The sequence below is a fragment of the Bos mutus genome, chromosome 1 (assembly GCF_027580195.1).
Source record: "Bos mutus isolate GX-2022 chromosome 1, NWIPB_WYAK_1.1, whole genome shotgun sequence".
Lineage (NCBI taxonomy): Eukaryota > Metazoa > Chordata > Mammalia > Artiodactyla > Bovidae > Bos > Bos mutus.
Window position 1 is genome coordinate 88,890,785 of NC_091617.1, and position 17,096 is coordinate 88,907,880.

General features: G+C 37.6%; 1 protein-coding gene across 3 annotated transcripts in view; it reads left to right on the forward strand.

The window, feature by feature from the left end:
• Positions 1-17,096, forward strand: part of TBL1XR1 (TBL1X/Y related 1) — a 181,073-nt gene that overhangs the window by 38,141 nt on the left and 125,836 nt on the right. Inside the window, exon 1 of one of the 3 annotated variants that reach the window (XM_070372993.1) lies at positions 11,660-11,733. The exons of the other annotated variants lie outside the window; for them this stretch is intronic. The gene's annotated coding sequence lies outside the window, so the exon portion shown is untranslated. Of the gene's footprint in view, positions 1-11,659; positions 11,734-17,096 lie in introns of those variants that run through there. 3 annotated transcript variants of the gene reach the window in all.

Genomic DNA, 17,096 nt, shown 5'->3' on the forward strand with positions numbered 1-17,096 from the left:
GTGTTTCATATCTTCTGTTCTCAAAGTACGTAAGCAAAGACAATAGAAATACACATATACCTGTTTTAATATTAGTTTACATTGGCATTTCCTTAGTTATTTTAGAAGAATTTTAGAGCAGAGGTCAACATACTGTTTCTGTAAAGAGCCAGGTAGTAAATATTTTAGGCAGCTGCTGAAGTCTGTTTGTTGTAGTGGGAAGGCAGCCATAGGCAATATGTAAATGAATGGGCATGGCTATATTCCAATAAATTTTTATTTATGATAGACATTGAAATTTGAAGTTCATGTTATTTTTAATATAATCCCCCTCTTCCATTTAAAAATGCGAAAACTATTGTTAGCTTATGAATTGTGAAAAAGCACGTTGGATTTGGCCCATTCGCCATAGATTGCCAACTCCTGCTTTAGAAGAATGTTGATAAATTTGTTTCAATCCCTGCCCTGTCCTATTTAAGTAATCAATTGTAGAATTTGTGTAATATAACAGAACAAAGTCTAAGCTTTCAAATCTGAGAAATCCAATCTAAACCTTTAGTTTTCTTATGTGTAAAATTGGAATGCTACACTTACTGTAAATCATAGTTCTTTATACTAAACAATAACTCATCCTGGCTATTGTAAGCAGAGTAGGGAATTATTAAAGAATATTTGGTAGCTCTTAGAGTCACTGGGGAGTGCTGGAGATTGGACTTTAGTCCAAGCCTCAGGGAACATTTCCCAAAACCGTACTGCAGGACTCGGTTTGAAAAAGCTAATGTTGCTGAGCTCTGAATGCCAGAGACTCAAGTTGATTGCAGATTCTACTGCTGTTGTGCTTTTTCAGTGGCAGGAACTCTATATTGTAACCACTGGAAAGTGACTAACATTGCTGCCACCACCATCAAAAGCTGTATGTGGGGTTTGAGCAAAAATGGAAATTCTCCTTGTTACTTAATTCCAAATCAAAGTCTTTTGGAGATTTACATAATACAGAATACTATGCTATGTCCATAATTAGAAAGGAGACTGGAAATTTTAAATTCTAATTTCTGCATTAGAGATGACATGAGCTAATTAGAAATTACATTAATACATTAGGCACTGGATCATAAAATTTGTAGAAATATCCACAAATTAAAGTCTATTGAAATTTTTAGTGGTGATGAGTATGATGGATAGCCACAATAGTAGATACTTAACTATTAGTATATATACTTCTTTTTGTACTTAGGCTTCAAACAACTGTAATAAGCTCTCACCTAAAAACTATAATGTATGAAAGGTTTCTGTTCTAAGTTAGTATGTGAATTGGTTTGTTAGAACCTAGAATATATTCTGTGTTCAAAATTAAAAGGTTATAAATAATGGACTTGTTTCCAGGGTAGTCAGCATAAGATTGTTTACGTCAGCCAAGTAAGTGTCTATTTCACAGAGATAAGTTCCTTCATGGTGGAAAGATCCTGAGTGTTATCAGCTTGCTACCAGGTGGCTGTTTGTCCACAGTGAAATATGGTACAGTTTGGTGTGGAGGCGAAAGGGACTCAGTTGCTGCTTACGGCAGATTATATTATTCTAAGCAGTTGGCTTCCTTTATTGGGTTTCTCTCTACAGGGTCCCTACCTATGGGAGGAGTACTTCTTTTTATCCTTGACATCAGGCTTGGCCATGGGATTTGACCAAAGTCAGTGGAAGATGGGAAGTGATATATGTCATGTCTAAGAAGCTTTGGAAGCCATTGCATGAATTGACCTTTGCTCATTTTTCTCTGTCACGAGGAAAGCAGGTGCCAGATACAGGCTTTTTCTTTTTCCAGGATTCCAGAATGAAGATGATACCTGTAATCAACCCAAAGTCAACATAGCAAAAATGAGAAATGTGTTTTTTTTCTAGTAAACTGTGCGTGCTTACGTGCTCAGTTGTGACCCCATAGACTGTAGCCCACCGGGCTCCTCTGTCCATGAAATTATCCAGGCAAGAATACTGGAGTGGGTTGCCATGCCCTTCTCCAAGGGATCGTCCTGACCCAGGGATTGAATTGGCAGGTGGATTCTTTACCAACTGTACCACCTCATAGAACAGTAGTTCTCAGCGTGCTGTCTGTTGAGCCTAAGACCCTTTAAGGATCAAAGCTATTTTAATAATAATACCAAATTCCTTTTTTATTATGTTGATAGTTGCACTATGGTTCATAAGCAATGGTGGGGAGAAAACTGATGGTGCCTTAGCAAAAATCACTGCAGTTGCTTCGAGCTGTGCTCTATGTCACCATATATTTATAGTAAACAAAAAATTATACTTGAGGATTAAACTTATTAAAAAAAATCTTGATCTTAAGTATGCATCTTTCTATAAGCGTTTTTGAATGAAGCAGAAAGTATTGATGAAGCACTTCAGCATGCTGAAGTATGTGTTTGTCACAGGGAAAAGCACTTGTGTGATTATTTGAATTATGAGGCAAACTAGCCTCTATGGAATATAATTTTCACTTGAAACTGATTTATGAGGTTATTTTGACGTGAGTGTTTGACAGACATTTTGTCAATTAAAGTGACCCTTTACTTCAAGGAAAGCAACTGGCAATATTTGTTGCCAGTGATAAAATTCGATTTCAAGTGTAAATTAATGTTTTAGAAAATTATCAGGCAATGTGAGCTTGATAGCTTCCCAGTATTTAGGTTTTTTCTGATGAGCTTGCTAGTGATAGTAGTGAAGGCAGTTTTTTAAAATAATTAACACTGTATTATGAAATGCCAACATTTGGGAGCTATACCAAACTCAGTGGACCAGTATTTATAACTGACTGATGAATGATGTTACAAAATTATACATAAGCAAAAGACTGACTCGTGTTGCCAGACTGATGGATTAATGTAACAGTATGAAAGGTAACTGATAAGATTAACAATTCTATACTTAAATGAACCGTTTTTTAAAAAAAGTCTTCTTATTGAAGTATAGTTGATTTATAATGTTTTAGGTTCTTCAATGAACCTTTAAGACACTATTGTTGAGCTTTGAGATAGAGTCAAAGAATGATACTCAAAGCTATTCAAAAAAGCCATCAAATATTCCCCCCTTTTCTAAATACTTATCTGAGAGTTATTTTTCTCATTTATTTCAACTGAAACAGTATTGCAACAGAGATGTTAATCTGATAGTTTATTAAGTCAGATCTTAAAGATTTTATTTTTTATTAAAATTTTTATTTTTTATTTTCTTTGACTGCACCATGAGGCATGTGGTACCAGATTGCTCAACTGGGGATCGAACCCATGTCCCCTGCATTGGACGCTTGGAATCTTAACCACTGGACCACCAGCAAAGCCCAAAGAGATTTAAAAAATATAACTCTTCTTAAAATTTTACTGTTTTGTTTTTTTGGAAGATGTAGTTTATTTTAAAATAAAAAGTTTATTTGTGCTAACATGTAGTTGGTTTATTGTTTTTAAAATGGATTAACAAATCTTTGAAGTCTCACCCATGGAGCATCAAGAACTGCCTGGGACCCTTTCCCAGTTGGGACCCCAGATGTGCTGTGACACGGGACTTTGTCTGGATGTTGGTCACAACCTAATTTGGTGATACACTCTCTGCTCTTTCTTTTTCTCTTTTCTTTTAATGTTAGTATATTGAAAGTAAACTAGATAAATTCTCTAATAAATATCTGTATTATTTATTTGTAAAAAAAAAAAAAAGATAATTTAATTTCCAATGTAATTAATATTGTTAGAGCCCGTGTAAGCAGAAATTTTTTAAGGGTATAAAGGAATTATCAGCCCAAAATATTTTAAGAATCACTGTTGTAACTATTAAGATTTTCAGAATTGTTTGCTGCTAAGTCATAACCTAGTGAAAGATGGTACATTGGCAGGGTAGCTGAGTCAACCTTGTTGCGAAGTGCAAGTTCATACAATTTCTTGAGCCTCTGTTTTATGACTGCGGCTGATTTTTGTGCGGTCACTGATTAGGCATTGAAGTTGCTGGTGAAAGATATGACCGACTTCCAAGGAATGGATTATCTTGCCGCACGATTCCATATGATTATGGAATCTCCCCATGGTTGGGACTTCTTGGTGAGCCTTTGCATGGAACGGAAATATTTTAACACTTGGTCAGTTCTGACAGTTCCATCCATATATCTCACCTTAAATCACTGCCCATACCTGTGTCTTTTGAGAACCTGACCTGGAAATCTAGCCAGATTATTGCTTCCTCACTGTGCTTCCCGTTATTGACAATGTGGATTGTGAGATGTACTGCCCAGTGGGAGAAGTTCCCTTTCTGACCTTCCTTAGCAGCTGGGATAGAAAGAGTTTTTGGGTGATACCAGCATGTTGTGCAGAGTCACTTGTAATCCAGGGTCAGATATTTTCTTTCTTAGCCAGGATAGAGAATCCCCTATGTAACAGTAGGCCTCGTGTGAGGAAAACGACTGCAGTGCATCAGGAATAGGCACGCTGAAAACGTGAGCCATCTGCTCATGCTTCACAACCAGTCTGAATCCTGCTCGGTGTACATCGTAACGCTTCATGGAGCGTTTCTGTCGCATCAGCTTTACTTGGTGGATCCCATGATGACAATTCCTGACAGGCAGCTCAGGTTTTATAGTTACCTGTGGCTAGGTGTTCATTCTCCAAAGTACAAAAGGTACCAGAAGTATTTTCAAGAGAGTCTTAGTTTAATAAAGTATGACTTGGCCCTAAAACTCTTAGGGTTGCTGTGATTCTCCTAAAGGATTTGCCAGTACCTCCTTATGGCATTCATCTGTTGACCCTTGGAGCACCATTGCCATCAGAAGGTCATTATGGTCAAATGCCAGAGCTACTTGTACTGCAATCTGGATTGACTCAGGTATTTTCTTTTGCTCTGGGATAAACTTAAAGCTGCTGGATTTCGGATTATTCAGTAAATAGAGCAGCACACACAAACTAGTATATCTTGTTCTCAGTATCCAGAGGCCCAGCAAGCTTTCTGCTGCTTTTTTGTTGTAGTGGGTATTGACTTGCTTTTTATTTTGAAGGGAATATCCTGAATTGCCACTCTCCACCTGCTTCTAGAACTTCATACTGGTGTCAGGACCTTGTATTTTCTTGTGACTTATTTTCTGTCTTCTGGCATACCTGTCTTTTTAAGGCATCTAGAGCACTGCTGTTTCTTTTTCAAAAGGTTCTGTTGGCTTGAGTTTATCAGTATAGTGAGCCAGTGTGATGTCGAATGGTGTGATGAGATAACTACAGTCTAAGAAGGTAGAAACTTGACTTAGCGAGGCAATATAGTGAACATGTACTGCTATCCAAGTGAAATTAAAGCAGATTGTAGAGACAGAGACACCATTTGCCAGAACTGTAGCTTTATACCAGGTGCTGCTGCACTAAAGAGATTTAATTTGAATTACCAACTTTGCTTGTAGTCATTAAGGTTAAAACACTTCTTCTCTAAGAACTTTTTTATGTTCTGCATTAGCCATACAGTTGTACGAAGTGAATATCTGCTAGGGGTTGCAACCCTTGCTGCTTTTGATTCTTGGATAATCCCCCAGGAATGGCATTTTTGATTGGTAGGAGAGCTCCAGGGGTCTCTCTCTGGCCTTTCCTGGTATTACACTACCCCACTACTCCACGTGTCTTGGCATCAGTGTGGACTTTTTTCAGTGTGTAGTCAGCCTGAGACTACCCTTTTCAGCTGTATGTTCAGTTCCTGAAGAAATACCTGTAAGATGGGAGGATTACTCCACTCTCTGATAAATGGACTTGGGCCTAAACTTCATATATTATTTGGCTTCATTCTAACACATATGTCACAGTGGTGCTATCTGGGTCCTCAGGATTACTTTAAGAGTTAGATTTTATAGTCCTGAAAAGGTTGGAGTGTTTTCCTTTCCCAATGCGTGGTTATTCTGATAAGTGGCTGTTGATCCTTTGTGGAAAGCCACGACAAAAATCACAGTGCTGGTGATGCAATCATAGAGCCGTTTTTGAAGGTTGCTTTTCTCTTATTTGAGGGGCTCTGGGTCTGGGAACTTTGAGAGTCTGTGGCTTATGTTCCCTTAGTCAGGCCTAACTGTATGCCATACCTGGAATTGAGTAGATTAGGGATCAGCAAACTTTTTCTGTAGAGGGCATCATATTAAATATCTTAGGCTTGTCTGTGAAGAAATTACCCAGCAGAGCTATTGTGGTGCTGAAGCATCTATGGATAATACATAAGTGAATGGGTGTGTCTGTGTTTCCAGAAAACTTTACTTATAAAAGCATTGTGGATCAGATTTGGACCATAGCTCGTTGTTTCTGGATCTCTGTTACAAATGACACAGGATTATAGTGGGATTTCCCAATATCATGATCTTGGGGACTTTTAAGGAAGGATTCTTGCAGATAAATCTATTTGATAACCAGTATGTTCCTGTTTCTTTAACTTGCTTAGTACTACTTGATGTTATAATTAGGCAGTTAACAAAATCATTGTATGCATTTTGGTCTTGAGATCTAAAGTAGGGATTGGCCAGCTACACTGTACAGGTCAGGTGTGGCCTGCACTTGTTTTTAGATGACCTATAGCTAAAAATATGTTTCACATTTTAAAGTAATTGGGAAAAACGTCAAAAGAATGATACTGTTTCATGGCAAATGAAAATTGTATGAAATTCAGAATTTCATATGTAAGGGTTTATTGGAGCACAAGCCACATTTATGTATAATTGTGGCTGCTCTCAGTTTGATAGTTGTGACAGAGACCTTCCATGAACTTTAGAAAATTACTATTTGGCACATTATTGAAAATGTTTGCTGATTGCTGCTCTAGAGTTTGCAGAAAAATTCTTTCATGTCATACTTAGAAGCTGCCTTATTTTTTGTCAGTGCTTTGAGTCAAGAATTTACACTGTGAATACGTCACTTTCTTTTTTTGAGCTCTTACACACTGTTACAAGCTGTAGTCCTACTTGGCTGTCCTTGTTTGCCTACCTCATTCCTTTCATAGTTTTGTATTACTGCTACCTCTCGATCCCCAAAGACATTCATCACAGACGACCACGTTTGATAATTTAATTTTGTCATAGCCTGAATGAACTGTCAGAGATCATCTTCAAGAGCTGTGTTTACACTGCATTCAAACCCAGCCAGTTTAGATACATTCTCAGATTCCCATTACCTTGAAGGTTTCCTCATGTACTTACCTCACAGAGTGATTGTAGGAATTTAATGCTATTAATAAGATTAGCCAAGATTTTATTGAATTTTTACTGTGTGCAAGGTACTGAGCTAAGCACTTTTTTATCCGTGAGTTGTAAAGTACTTATTTAAGTGCCTGTTACATAAGTATTCAATAAAGATTAGCTGATATTTATTTTTAATTAGAAACAAATTACCCCTTCATACACCATGTACTATAAAAAACTTCATTAGCCGTTAAAGTATTAAAAATCACATTAAGTTTAAATTGGAGTGATTGACGTAACTTAATTTTTTGCCCTATAATATTGCTCCTTAAAAAAAAAAACATAAATACAGTCAGTTCTCATTATTCACAGTAGTTAGTTTATAAAGTTGCTGTGAACACTGAATTAGAAAATATTGAACTGTTGCTTCCTAGGAAATACAGAGTTTCATTCCTGTGAGCCTCTGGTCACAACAGATTTGTCAATGGATCAATAATAATTGTTTTGTGTGCTTCTGTTTAAAGACACTTTATTGAATATATAGTTGATTCATTGACATGGCACTCATGGCCCAACAGCATTATAAATCCTGCATGAAAGATGCCCATCTACCACGTTTTCTCCATAAGACACATCCACCTTCTTGTGCTTAGGGACAATAGAAAGCTTTTCAGCCCTATGCTGAATAGCAAAATCACCAGTGAAAAGCACCAAAATACAAAAATGTGGCAGTAAATTGACTGACCACACAGAGGACATTTGTTTACAGAACAAGAGCAGAAACAGTAAGGAAGAGAGCTAAACACACCCTCACTAGGTAATTTACTCTTTGCTCTTCTACACCTGTCTACAGATTGCAGAAATGCCATTAGTACTTTAGGGATTACATATAACATTTAGCAAGTAGGCAGATTGCACAAATATGAAATCAATGAACAGTAAGGATTGACTATGTCAGATGCCACAATTTATCATTTATGTTTTAATTTGGGTTTTTTTTCATTTGCTTTGTGCCTTATTTTTAATTGGGTTAGGCAAAAAGTTCCTTTGGTTTTTAAATAAAAATAGAAGATGTATTTTTCATTTTCACCAAGGACTTTACTGAACTATGTATTAACTGTTTTTGTTCTACTGGCTTCTGCCATTTTTAGGCAACTTCATAATTCTATCTCCCTAAAATTTTTTATCTCCTTGAGCAAAAAAACTATCGCAGGTGATTTTGCAGTCTTCCAAGGAATTGAATTTTTTTCCATTAAGAGAATTTTATGAAGACCGTAATAAATGGGTATCTGAAGGTGCAATGTCTGGTGAATACAGCTGGTGAATCAACTTCCTAGCCAAGCTGTAACAGTTTTTGCCTGATCATCAGTGAAGCATGTTCTTGCATTAACCTGATGGAAGATTATGTATTTTCTCTTGACTAATTCTGGATACTTTTCATCTAGTACTGCTTTCAGTGGTTCTAATTGGGAGCAGTACTTGTTGGAATTAATCGTTTGGTTTTCCAGAAGGTGCTTATAATAGAGGATGCCCTTCCAATCCTACCATATACACAGCATCACCTTTGGATGGAGACTGGCCTTTAGTTGTTGGTGATTCAGGTTGCTTGCCCCATGATCTCTTCTGTTACACTGTAACTGTACAGTATCCACTTTCTATCAACTGTCAAATTTTGTTTTTAAAGTGGAACATTTTTGTTAGTTTCAGTAGAGAATCACCTGTGGAAATACATTGGATCAAGAAGGTTTTTCTTTTGCTTAATTTTTGTGGAACACAAACATCAAAGCAATTAACATAACCGAGTTGGGGTAATGATTTTCAACACTTGATCTGGATATTTTGAGTATGTTGGCTGTCTTGCACCTGGTATAACATTGGTTGATCTCAGTTTATGTCTTAGTTTGATGTCTCAGTTTGATCACTATCTACTTCAGCTGATCCACCTGACTGGAGCATCATCCAGTGAGAAATCTCCAGCAAACTTTGCAAACTGCTTTTGACACATTCCATCAGTCACAGCACTTTCTGTATATACTGCGCAAGCCTTTTTTTGCATTTCAGTTGTGTTTTTACCTTTATGGAAATAATAAAGCATAATGTGTTGAAAATGTGGTATTTCTTACATTGTCAATATTAAAATGGCTACACAAAAATTGACCAATTTTGGTAAGTGCTGCTGTGAACGTGGGTGTGCATATATCTCTTCAAGACCCTGCTTTTAGAAGTAAGTTTATCTTTGATATATCATGTATACATAAGAAAATGAGTGACCTAACTAAACAGATGTATATTATAAAGTGACAGGTAAAAGTTCTCAGTTTGACCTCATTCCATTCACTAGAGACAGCTGAAGAGTTTGGTGTATAGCCTTTCAAATGTGTTTTTGTGCAGCTAAGGAGTATGATATATATACATACACACATATATAAGTATATACATTGATATATGTATCATCTATATGTACATATATTATTGATATGTATCGATGTGAAAATAATGACTCATTTACATACAGTTTAGTAGTAATTGGGATTATATGCATACCGTTCTATTGACTTGATAGCCTAATTTTTTACAAAATAAAGATTGGAGTTTAAAACTGCTTAGTTCTGTGCCTTAGTTTCCTATAGAATGATTTTAGAAATGAAGAACTTTTTTTATTATGTAGTATTTTTGAAGAGGAAGATACAATACTGTCTTATTAAATGTTTACTGTAAGAGGAGAATTATCTACTGCTAGCGATAAGTGCATCCTCTTTTATTTTCTTATTCATATGTTATTTTGATACCATAATTCAGCTGCTACTGTTTCTTCCATATCATGTTGTGTTTTATTGAATTCCTTTCTGTCTTGGTGTTGTATCTTTTCATTTTTTTTTTTTTTCGGTAAGTAAAATTTTAGTTTTTCAATGTTTAAAAACGTCTTTATTTTGACTCTTAATGGAAAATCTGACTTGTGAGAGCAGTGCTTTCCAACCTTTTTCATGTCATAATATCTGTATGTTGCTGCTGCTGCTGCTGCTGTATAGAAAGTGATAATGTGTGTGTGGTGAGTGAAATTGTTTGCAACAATTCTCTTCAGATTACCTGGTAACCCATTCATTTGTAACACACATGTTGGTGAAGGTCTGTAGGAATCTGGTTTCAAAGTATTTTTCCCTTTGAATTTGGAGGAAACTGCTCTGTTATCTTTTAGCATCCTGTATTTTTGATGAGAAGATGAATGTTAGAGTGATTCTAATTTCTGGAACCTTTCTCAGTGTTCTGAAATTTCTCCAGCATCATCCTGGATATGGGTTTTTTTTTTTACTTGGTTTTTGTTGCATTGCATGTCTTTCAATTTGATGACTGAATTTTTCCTTAGCTCTTGGAAAGTTAAATGTGTCCCCTTGTTTGGATTAATTTCCCTCTACTTTTGGATATCTTATGTAAGTGGATGTTGGGCCTCTTAGATTTTAATTCACATTTTCTATTTTCTTACAGTTACCATCTTTGTGTGTGTTTTCCTTTACTTTGAAAGTAAGGTAAATTTCCCTTCCCTGTAAGGGAAAATCTCTTCGGCCTTATAGTATAGATAAGTAATTTGGTGTTTAGTTTTGCCTGTCCATGTATTACTACACCCCCCACCCCCACCCCCGCCCCCCAACACACACACATTTTTCTTCTCTCTGTTCATCTTGCTCCTCTTTTATTCTGTTAAGTTTTTCTCAGATGTTGGGGGAATCGTGGCTGATACTGGCGGTTGAAGTGTGTCTGCCTCAGTAAGTAGTTCTTTCTCCACCAGGCCTTTGTGTTGAGTGGTAGTTTTGGTGATAGATTCTTAGATGTGGACCAGCAGACCAGCCCTCCGAGAGAGAGTGGCTGAGGAGTGGGTAAGGTAGTGTGCCTCTCGCCTGCATAACTGTGGAGTCTTTAAGTAATGCAGTGGAGTAGTACTTTTTTAGATTTCACTCAGATAGTATTCAGATTGCTCCATTGCCCCTCTTTTCTTTGACTTTTCCCTTTTTCCCCTTTTATTTCCCTCTTAGTGTTGGAAGCTTGATGGTCCTTCCATCTTTCTGCTCTGCTTTTCCCTCAGATCTGGCTACTCTCATAAGAAGCCTGACCCAGGCAGAAATGCCTTCTTTATGGAGATCAGCTTCCTGGCTCTATCTTAAAGGCAGAAGCTGCCACCCCTTGCATCTCAGTTCACAAAGAGAGGGGGGAGGGGATCATCTGTCCAGAGTAGGGTAATGTAGCCCCCTGATGAAGTCCCCTAATTGTTTCCTCCTACTGGGAGTTGTGATTAATTTGATTATAACTTAGAATTTCTCTCTCTCGTCCTGGAAAAGACTTTAGTGTCTGACATATGATTTCATCCTTTTTCCCTCTTTTATTCCAGTCTTGCCATTATAATTTCTATATACCCAGAATTCTTTAAAATTTATGATTGTCCAGTGATGTCTTTTCTTGATCTGCAACGGTGTTATCATTTAAAGATAATTATTTTTTTCCTGTCATTTCAGGGGGACCTTGGGCTGGAGAAGAGAGAGAGACATCTATTTCAGTCCACTGCCTCCGACTGTAATTGGCCAATTTGTGACTAATTTTTAAAGGTAGAGAAGTCTTTAAAAAAAAAAAGTGTTAGTTGCTCAGTCCTGTCTGACTCTTTTGCGACTCCATAGACTGTAGCCCACCATGTTCCTCTGTCCGTGGGATTTCCCAGGCAAGAATACTGGAGTGGGTTGCCATTTCCTTCTCCAGGGGGTCTTCTGATGTTGTTAAACACATTCTTAAACAGCATCTCTCTCTCAGTGTTCCTTAGAAGATTTACTAAATCATCTGGCCCTGGCCCCCTGTAGTAAAGAATATTTAATTTTCCATCTAAGTTGTAATGCTCATTGCTATTCTGTTGTAGAAGAAAACATGCATAACCATAGTGACCCTGCTGGCCATCACCTTCTGAATGCCCCTCCCACCCTTTTTTAGTATATAGGGTTATACATGTGAGTAAAGTCATCTTTTTTTTTTTTTTAATTGTAAAGTCTTTATTGAATTTGTTAGGATATGGTTTTGGTTTTCTGGTGGTTAGGCATGTGGGTCTTAGCTCCCCAACCAGGGGCTGAACCTGCATCCTCTGCATTGGAAGGCAAAGTCTTAACATTGGACTACTAGGGAATATACATATTGTTTAAAGAGACAGTGTATATTGGAGAATATCCAGTCACTCATGAAGATGGTCAGGAAAATGATAAAATTGTGTTGATATCTCTAGTGAAGCACAGCAAAAAGTAAGGAAGTGTTTTTGAAAATGATTTAGTAAAAACCTGGGGGAAAGGAATAAGAATAGCTAGAACATTTTTGTTCTTTGAGTCTTGTATGGGTGTTCAGTGTAGTTTTAGCATATACTCTGCTGGAGGGGGAAAAATATGATACTTATGTCCCAAATACTACTTTTCACTTAACACTTGTAAACCCCGTCCCATCCCCCTCCTCCTCTTTGGTAGTGTCTTTGAGATTGGGTGAAGGATTTTATTGCCCAAATGTTTTTAACATCAGACTTTTGATGAAAATTTGAGATGTGTCAGTGCATACAAGTGTAATAATGACAATGAGTATAGTCATTCTGACATAGCTTTCAGAATCTTTTGGTCTGTGGTCCACAGTGAGACATACACTTAACATTGCTGCTTTGTATAGTGTGTAACCCTGGAATCAGAGTTGTGTCAAAGTGTTTACCTTTGATGTGATACACTCATATTATCTATTTCATTAACAAAAAGAGTATGACCCATTAACTTCATTTTATGATCTAATAATTGGTTATAACCTGCAGTTTGAAAAACTTTCTGGTTTAAATCCTGGTCTCTGGGAAAAGTGGGAAGATGGAGGGGTTTGGATTCTGAGAGACTGAGGGAATTTTAGCTTAATAGTTTTGGGTAATTTCCTTTGAGTCTGTTTTTGCAGCTGTAACTGGAAATAATAATATTTTGTTACCTTGATTGTGAGAATTGGAAATAAATGAAAAGTGCCTAGCAGTGCTAGGAATGATGTAGATATTTAATAATTGTAAGGTTTATTATTATCTTGGTTATTTTTATTACATGCCATCTGTCCTATTAAGTAGGCATTGAGATTCAAACGTTCTTGCTTTTAGGGAAGTAGATAACATTTTATTAATACAGAGGCGTAACTGTCCTACAGGATGAAAAGGATGTTACTGGAGCGTATTAGAGGTATAGTAACTTAAAGGAAGTCCGCGTTGGGAAATTACAGGTGTGCCCTCTCTTTCCCCAAGGAACAAGGTCTCTCAAATTAGCTCCAGTTAAATTTGATACATAAAAGAGGAAAGGAAAAACAAGAATCATTTTAAAGCTGCAAAGCCAAGCATTTCAGAAAGTTGCAATTGTGCTTTGACCATAACGAATTGTTTCCACTTTCTCACTTCATGAATAATTGGACATCTTGAAGAATATGACAGTCATAAGGACTAAATTCTCATGTTTCCCTTCAATAGCAGCAACACAGGGCCTCCAAGTCCAGTGTTCTACCTTTGTAGCTCAGTTTTGTCTCCCACTAGATACCAGCTTTTCCTCTACTGTTTTTCCTCTACTGTTCTTTATGATTTCTGCTGCAGTGTGATTTCTGCTGACCCTGTGTCACACTCTTGATTTCTTGACTTCTGGCTATTTTAGTTGTAAGCAACAGAAATTGAAGCAAAGAAAGAGAAATGATATGTGGTGGTTGAATGAAGCAAAAAAAAACAAACCCTGAAGAGCAAGAGATCTGGGTCATAGGAATCAATGAGCTGGTTTGGCAGAAGTTGCTAATCTGCAGTTATTTTCCTATATAGTTTTTCTCTCTTCACATTCAGTTACCTAGAAGAGAATCTGATTTGCCTAGCTTTGATTGTTTACATTCTTTGGCCAGGGGAGGACAAGATATGCTGAATGAAAATCCAACCAGGACTCGGCGCAGTAGAAGCTATATTGTGTTTTTAAAGCAAAATTAGATGTTGTTCCAGAAGGAGACTGTATGCTTACAGCCAAAAACAACAGATGTCCAGTACTGTGTGTGTGTGTGTGTTTGCGGAGGGGTGTATATATATATTTTTCAAACTCTAGAGAGAAGATGTGTCTGGTTCTTAATCATTATCCTGCATAGAATATGTATACTGGGCATGCTGTGTGGTTTAAAAAAGTGAACAGAATTCTGGGGAAATATGTGACTCAACCTTAGGGTATTTTGAAACTATGTGATATGAGAGGAGAGATAATAAGCAAATATAATGTCATTCCCAGGATTTCACATTCATTTATTTTAATATGCCACATTATATGACCATATTTACCTTTTATAAAGTTTACTCTGGAGGCATTGTAAAGGTTGGAGTGAGGGTGAAGCACTGTTTAAAAAGATAGAGGCAGTGAGAAAGTTGAAATGCACATTTATTAGGCCCTCTGATCTGATTTAATTTTCTACCATTTTTCCCTTACTTAACCACCATCGAACCACACTTTTGCTTACATCCAGCTTGTTCTCATCCCAGAGTCTATGTACTTTATTGGAATTCTCCCACCCTTAGTTAGCATTTGCTTGGATTTAACTCATATTTCCCTCCACACACACCCCCGCCCGCCGCCTTCCCAGCTGTAGTCTCTAATCTCAGTGCCTCTTATGGCATTTCACTATCAGATCATTCTGTTTTATTTTTTTTATCACAGTTATTACGTTTGTTATTTTTTCTGTTTTTAACCTGTTCCCCTAATAGTGGCGGTTAGGCAGGGTTTGATTGCTAAAGAAGACTCAAGGGACCGAAATGATGGTGCTGATTAGTCTGTGGTTTATTGCTGTAAAAGGGTGTAGCACAGCACCTGCACTGGGGTAGGGTTGTGCTTTACAGCCACAGCTTGCCTCACAGCAGTGGACCTGAAGAGGCTGAGCGTGAACTGCAGTGGGCCTGCCTCTGTAGATCATACTAGATATGCTTTTTCTCAGGTCAGGATCAGTGCGTGTGCACGAAGCACCCTGGAACTAGGGAACCGACAGTGGAGTCTCAGCTGGGACTTCTCATATCCTGTTGGCAACAAAGGCATATTTGTGCTATGTAACCAGCCCCAGTGGCAGAGCTCTCTGGAGGTCTTACCAAAACCAGGTGCAAACCATCAATCACACTGTTAACAATGAACAATAAACATTGCTGGTACAAGCAATTCAAAGCTTACTGTACCCATAGTTTCAAATCAACCTTACTAATAATCAGTATGTTTGTTTTTTGTGTGTATTTTTTTTTAATTGGAGGATAATTGCTTTACAATGTTGTGTTGTGTTGATTTCTGCCATACAACAATGTGAATCAGCCACAAGTATACATATTTATATGTTCCCTCCCTCTTAAACCTCCCTCCTACCTGCCCAGTCCCATCAGGTTGAGCTCCCTGCATCATATGGCAACTTCCCACCACTAGCTATCTGTTTTACATATGGTAATGAATATGTTTCAGTGCTGCTTTCTCAGTTTGTCCCACCCTCTCCTGACCCCTCTGTGCCCATAAGTCTGTTCTCTATGTCTGCGTCTCTGTGTTTTGTGCTCTGACCAGGCATGGCTGCCATATAAGAAACTTATTTTAGGAATATACTGTGGCTGAAATTAACCCTCAGAATGCTTTCTGCTTTTATGTTTCCTTCTTTCTCTTCCACTGGAATATAAAGGCCTCTACAGCAGGGATTTATATTGAAAGTTGTCAATGATTTCCTTAAAGTGTTTAAGATTTGACAGTGGATATTCGGAATGACCAAAGGTACCTTTTCCATTTAGGTTTTTTCTTTTTTCCTTCTTCTAAGTTTGGGACCTTAGTGTCTTGGGAAGGACCAGGCACTTCATGCAGTACTGAGGGCTGGAAGCAGTGATTAATGAGAAGGAATGGGTATAAAAGTGAGTGTGATTCTCTTCCCCTTCTTCTTCCTTAATCATGAAGGGTCTTTGTGTCTAGGCAAATAAAATGGTTTCCTTTTTTGTTTGTTGTCATGTGTCCTAGACACAAAAAAATCGAACCGTCTCCTGTAAAAAGGTTCCCAGGTGGCGCTCGTGGTAAAGAACGCGCCTGCCAATGCAGGAGACACGAGAGATGTGGGTTCGATCCCTGGGTAGAGAAGATCCCCGGGAGGAGGGCGTGGCAACCCATTTCAGTATTCTTTTCTTGCCTAGAGAATCCCATGGACAGAGGAGCCTGGCAGGCTACAGTCCACAGTGTCACAAAGTGTCAGACATGACTGAAGTGACTTAGCACACACTGTAAAAAGAATTACAGTATTTTTACATGCAGAGGAGGCAATAATAAATGCCGCCCCCCCCTTTTTTTGTGCCTTTTATTCACCAGACATTGTGCTAAAGTTTGTTGTTATTTGATTTTTATTTTTAAATGCATTCTCTCTAACCCTTATGAGAATACTACAAGGTGTAGGTGGTAATATCCTGATTTTAAACAAGTAGGAGCTGAGGCTCAGAAGTGCCGTGCTCAGACTTGTTCTTAGTAATGACCAGGCAGAGCTAGATTTGGATCTAGATCTCTGGGGCTCCCAAACCAGAGTTCTTATTGTACAAGGCAGTAGAAGTAGAAGATAGCAAGAACATTTTAGTGGATGCTCACGACCATAACGTTTTATGTGGTGTGAATATAAAAAAATTCAATGTTCTGCCCTTTACAGTTTGCTGATTCCTTATTAAACATAGCTTCTGGGGCTCTGTCTAGTCTCTTTCTTTCTGTTTCCTTTCTACTTAAGTATTTAGAACTGTCTCATCTCTCTCATTTGGATTCATGTCAAAAAGATAATGTTGAGATTGAACATCCCTATTTTGCTAAATAAATTCTGTTTGTTCTCAGAAACATACTTTCCTATTGCTATTGTATTGTGGACCTCACAATAATCTGCAGTAATTTAACTAATTTCACAGTATATCTAAATCCCAAATATTGTG